A 6000-nucleotide genomic window follows, 5' to 3' on the forward strand; every position below is an offset into this window, starting at 1 on the left:
GTCAAGAGTTACCGCGACGTGATATTGCTCCCCACAATTGACCTTTTCCAGGATGTTTGGGTCGATTGAAGTACTTCCTCAGCTCACCGACTTTTCTGAAGGGTTACCATCCCGTTTTGAAACAGTTGGATTGACGTTTCGTCACTGAAGACAACATCTTCAAAGGTGTCGATCACTCTTGTCGTGGAAGCGTTCATTAATTTCTTGCAGTGGGCGACTCGTAATTCCCTATTGATAAGTCTGATCATTTGCACAAACTTTGGCCCACACGTCACCCATCCAAGTCGGCGCCGGAAAGCCTTGATAGTTGATAGTGACACGTTCATCCCGTAGAGCTCTATCAAAATCTGGCGTAGTTTTTCAGCACTCAGCTCGTTATTATTCTCATATGCTGTCTCGATGATATCCTTGAGTGGGTCTAGTCTTGATAGTTGATACCGACACGTTCATCCCGTAGAGCTCTATCAAGATGAGCTCTATGAGATGTTTATATTTATCAAAAAAGTGTTGTTAGTCTAAGCTCCCAAGTGCTATGCACATGGCAGAACTTTTTAATACTAGAAGCACTTCTCAGTTGAAGAATTTAGCGAGATTTACCCGCCTTATTATGTTGAAATTTAATCAAAAACAGAGAAAGAAGATAGTTCAAGCAGTTCAAGAAGTACAATTAGAGCTGAACCTACACGTACTCGTAGCGGTAGGATAGTGAAACAGCCTACTTTATTTACTATTTAGCTTGTAAATAGACTGCATTATACTTATCCTTTTATTATTGTCAGTTTGTCACTATCTACATTCATTGTACATGTACCTGTACATGTATATATAATTTGTGTTTACTAGTTGGTTCATTGTTCATGTTTGTACTTTCATACACTATATACCTATTATCGTTTTTATCTTTGTGTCATTATCTATGTATAATGTATGTGAATTGTATTCATAAGTCATGCATTGTTATTTATACTTTTATGTTTGTTTGTACTCTCATACCCCGAGAGGGGGTCAAAGAGTCAATAAAATTCTAAATAAAATTCTAAATTCTAATCAAAATCTGGCGTAGTTTTTCAGCGCTCAGCTCGTTATCATTCTCATACATGTATGCTGTCTCGATGAGATCCTTGAGTTGGTCTAGTCTGCTTTGTCTTGCTGGTCGTGGCTGAGGTGAGGCTTCAACGTTCCTTCTAGAATGGCCTCGCAATAGAAGGTTGCTTTCATGATCCCGGTGTAGACCAAGAAGTCGGAGGCACCGCAACGTGATATTGCTTCCCACACATGTACTTTTCCAGGATGTTTGGGTCGATTAAAGTACTTCCTCGGCTCACCAACTTTTCTGAAGGATTACTCTCCCGTTTCGAAACAGTTGGATTGACGTTTCGTCACTGAAGACAACATCTTCAAAGGTGTCGATCACTCTTGTCGTAAAAGCGTTCATTAATTTCTTACAGTGAGCGACCCGTAATTCCATGAATTAAGACCAAAAAGTCGGAGTCACCACGACGTGATATTGCTCCCCACACATGAATTTTTTCAGGATGTTTGGGTCGATTAAAGTACTTCCTCGGCTCACCGACTTTTCTCAAGAGTTACCCTCTCGTTTTGAAACAGTTGGATTGACGTTTTGTCACTGAAGACATCATCTTCAAGGGGTCGATCACTCTTGTCGTGGAAGCGTTCATATATTTCTTGCGGTAGGTGACTCGTAATTACCTATTGATAAGTCTTATCATTTGCATGAACTTTGGCCCTTACGACACCCATCCAAGTCGGCGCCGGAAAGCCTTGATAGTTGATACTGACACGTTCATCCTGTAGAGCTCTATCAAAATCTGGCGTAGTTTTTCAGCACTCAGCTCGTTATTATTTTCATATGCTGTCTCCGATAAGATCCTTGAGTGGGTCTAGTCTGCTTTGTCTTGCTGGTCGTGGCTGAGGTGAGGCTTCAACATTCCTTCTAGAATGGCCTATTAATAGAAGGTTGCTTTCATGATCCCGGTGTAGACCAAGAAGTCGGAGGCACCGCAACGTGATATTGCTTCCCACACATGTACTTTTCCAGGATGTTTGGGTCGATTAAAGTACTTCCTCGGCTCACCAACTTTTCTGAAGCGTTACCCTCCCGTTTCGAAACAGTTGGATTGACGTTTCGTCACTGAAGACAACATCTTCAAAGGTGTCGATCACTCTTGTCGTGGAAGCGTTCGTATATTTCTTACAGTGGGTGACCCGTAATTCCATGAATTAAGACCAAAAATTCGGAGTCACCACGACGTGATATTGCTCCCCACACATGAATTTTTCCAGGATGTTTGGGTCGATTAAAGTACTTCCTCGGCTCACCGACTTTTCTCAAGGGTTACCCTCTCGTTTTGAAACAGTTGGATTGACGTTTCGTCACTGAAGACATCATCTTCAAGGGGTCGATCACTCTTGTCGTGGAAGCGCGCATATATTTCTTGCGGTAGGCGACTCGTAATTCCCTATTGATAAGTCTTATCATTTGCATGAACTTTGGCCCTTATGACACCCATCCAAGTCGGCACTGGAAAGCCTTGATAGTTAATACTGACACGTTCATCCCGTAGAGCTCTATCAAAATCTGGCGTAGTTTTTCAGCGCTCAGCTCGTTATCATTCTCATACATGTATGCTGTCTCGATGAGATCCTTGAGTTGGTCTAGTCTGCTTTGTCTTGCTGGTCGTGGCTGAGGTGAGGCTTCAACATTCCTTCTAGAATGGCCTATTAATAGAAGGTTGCTTTCATGATCCCGGTGTAGACCAAGAAGTCGGAGGCACCGCGACGTGATATTGCTTCCCACACATGTACTTTTCCAGGATGTTTGGGTCGATTAAAGTACTTCCTCGGCTCACCAACTTTTCTGAAGAGTTACTCTCCCGTTTCGAAACAGTTGGATTGAAGTTTCGTCACTGAAGACAACATCTTCAAAGATGTCGATCACTCTTGTCGTGGAAGCGTTCATTAATTTCTTACAGTGGGTGACTCATAATTCACTATTGATAAGTCTTATCATTTGCATGAACTTTGGCGCACAGGTCACCCATCCAAGTCGGCACCGGAAAGCCTTGATAGTTGATACTGACACGTTCATCCCGTAGAGCTCTATCAAAATCTGGTGTAGTTTTTCAGCACTCAGCTCGTTATCATTCTCATATGCTGTCTTCTATGAGATCCTTGAGTGGGTCTAGTCTGCTTTGTCTTGCTGGTCGTGGCTGAGGTGAGGCTTCAACGTTCCTTCTAGAATGGCCTCGCAATAGAAGGTTGCTTTCATGATCCCAGTGAAGACCTAGAAGTCGGAGGCACCGCAACGTGATATTGCTCCCCACAATTGACCTTTTCCAGGATGTTTGGGTCGATTAAAGTACTTCCTCAGCTCACCAACTTTTCTGAAGGGTTACCCTCCCGTTTTGAAACAGTTGGATTGATGTTTCGTCACTGAAGACAACATCTTCAAAGGTGTTGATCACTCTTGTCGTGGAAGCGTTCATTAATTTCTTGCAGTGGGTGACTCGTAATTCCAAGAATTAAGACCAAAAAGTCGGAGTCACCGCGACGTGATATTGCTCCCCACACATGAACTTTTCCAGGCTGTTTGGGTCGATTGAAGTACTTCCTCGGCTCACCGACTTTTCTGAAGGGTTACCCTCCCGTTTCGAAACAGTTGGATTGACGTTTTGTCACTGAAGACAACATCTTCAAAGATGTCGATCACTCTTGTCGTAAAAGCGTTCATTAATTTCTTACAGTTGGTGACCCGTAATTCCAAGAATTAAGACCAAAAAGTCAGAGTCACCGCAACGTGATATTGCTCCCCACATATGAACTTTTCCAGGCTGTTTGGGTCGATTAAAGTACTTCTTCGGCTCAACGACTTTTCTGAAGGGTTACCCTCCCGTTTCGAAACAGTTGGATTGACGTTTTGTCACTGAAGACAACATCTTCAAAGGTGTCGATCACTCTTGTCGTGGAAGCGTTCATATATTTCTTGCGGTGGGCGACTCGTAATGCCCTATTGATAAGTCTTATCATTTGCATGAACTTTGGCCCTTACGACACCCATCCAAGTCGGCGCCGGAAAGCCTTGATAGTTGATACTGATACGTTCATCCCGTAGAGCTCTATCAAAATCTGGCGTAGGTTTTCAGCACTCAGCTCGTTATCATTCTCATATGCTGTCTTCTATGAGATCCTTGAGTGGGTCTAGTCTGCTTTGTCTTGCTGGTCGTGGCTGAGGTGAGGCTTCAACGTTCCTTCTAGAATGGCCTCGCAATAGAAGGTTGCTTTCATGATCCCAGTGAAGACCAAGAAGTCGGAGGCACCGCGACGTGATATTGCTTCCCACACATGTACTTTTCCAGGATGTTTGGGTCGATTAAAGTACTTCCTCGGCTCACCAACTTTTCTGAAGGGTTACTCTCCCGTTTCGAAACAGTTGGATTGAAGTTTCGTCACTGAAGACAACATCTTCAAAGATGTCGATCACTCTTGTCGTGGAAGCGTTCATTAATTTCTTACAGTGGGTGACTCATAATTCACTATTGATAAGTCTTTTCATTTGCACAAACTTTGGCGCACAGGTCACCTATCCAAGTCGGCACCGGAAAGCCTTGATAGTTGATACTGACACGTTCATCCCGTAGAGCTCTATCAAAATCTTGCGTAGTTTTTCAGCACTCGGCTCATTATCATTCTCATACGGCACCTACATTATTTTGTAGCTACACGTTTGTCTGCAATCACATGTGATTGTTTGCAAACAGTTCCATTCTTAAACGTCCTCTGTAGATTTCCATGGTGAGTGAGTATTCACAATAATGCTTCAATAGCGTTGGATATTAGTCGAATAGCCTATATGACGTTATGCCAACATTGGTACATGGTCGGAAATTCGGCGTCGGTCAGCCAACGTTGGCCCAACAATACACTCACTGATCACACATTGATATTGGTCAAATATACGACGTCTTGCCAACGTTTGATAGTGGTCAGAAATACGACGTTATGCCCACGTCAGTATATTGTCGGATAGTCTCTTCTCTCCAACCTCCATCTCGACCGCCTCCGGAACCTCCTCTGCAGATTCCTTTACTCCTAGAATTTGGATGTTACTACATCTTGCATGTTGCTGTAACACATCCAGCTTTATTTCCAAAGCCGATCAAAATTCTGTAGAGCTTTCTCCTGCCTTCTTAAGGCGCTTGATTTCCTCTTCCTGCGCTTACACCTTTCCCTCCAGATCCATTACCCGCCTTTCTTGCTCCTCTAACCGAGCAGTGATGCCAGATACAGCCTCCTGAACTGCATCTTTCACCAACTTTTTTAGAAGACTGCTGCTGTCCAACTCGGCGATAACCTGCCGATTAATGTCTGCTGACTGAGACTTGGTTGGCATTTTGAGATCGGATGATCGGAGGAACAACACGGGGCATGGAAATAAATCCTTTAGATGTAGAAATTGGCTGTGTCTCTTGCAAGGTGCCGCTTTCCTCCACGGATAGGGAACCATCCACTGTTTCCCTCTCTTCTCACATGACTTGTAGATGACGGCGTACTCATCTTTCTCTATTTTGCTCATGCTAGCCGGTTTACAGTCACAGTTATTCTGAACACCCATGCTTTCGATGAACATGGAGGACCCTGCTAGTAGCAGATAAGGATTGAGTAGGTCCAAATACTACCCAACCTATTGGGGACTTTCTTGCAACGAACTTTCCCGCTTCTCGTGTATGACCTGTGTGAAGGGTGGGATGGTTTATGCTTATCAACAGTATTGATCTTCAGTATTTCTGTGATTTCTTTGATGTCTACTTCATTCACATCGCTTATGAATGGTAGGGCTACTGCTCTCTGTGAAAGTCACATAGAAAGACTTCACAATCTGGAAATACTTCTTCAATAGCATAAATTTCCCTCTCAGAAAAGTCTGTCATGAAGAAGCGTGGATGCCATCTCAATCCAACCTCCTCCATCTACTGCAGCACT

Source organism: Strongylocentrotus purpuratus, unplaced genomic scaffold (assembly GCF_000002235.5).
Source record: "Strongylocentrotus purpuratus isolate Spur 01 unplaced genomic scaffold, Spur_5.0 spur5_scaffold_19, whole genome shotgun sequence".
Classification (NCBI taxonomy): domain Eukaryota; kingdom Metazoa; phylum Echinodermata; class Echinoidea; order Camarodonta; family Strongylocentrotidae; genus Strongylocentrotus; species Strongylocentrotus purpuratus.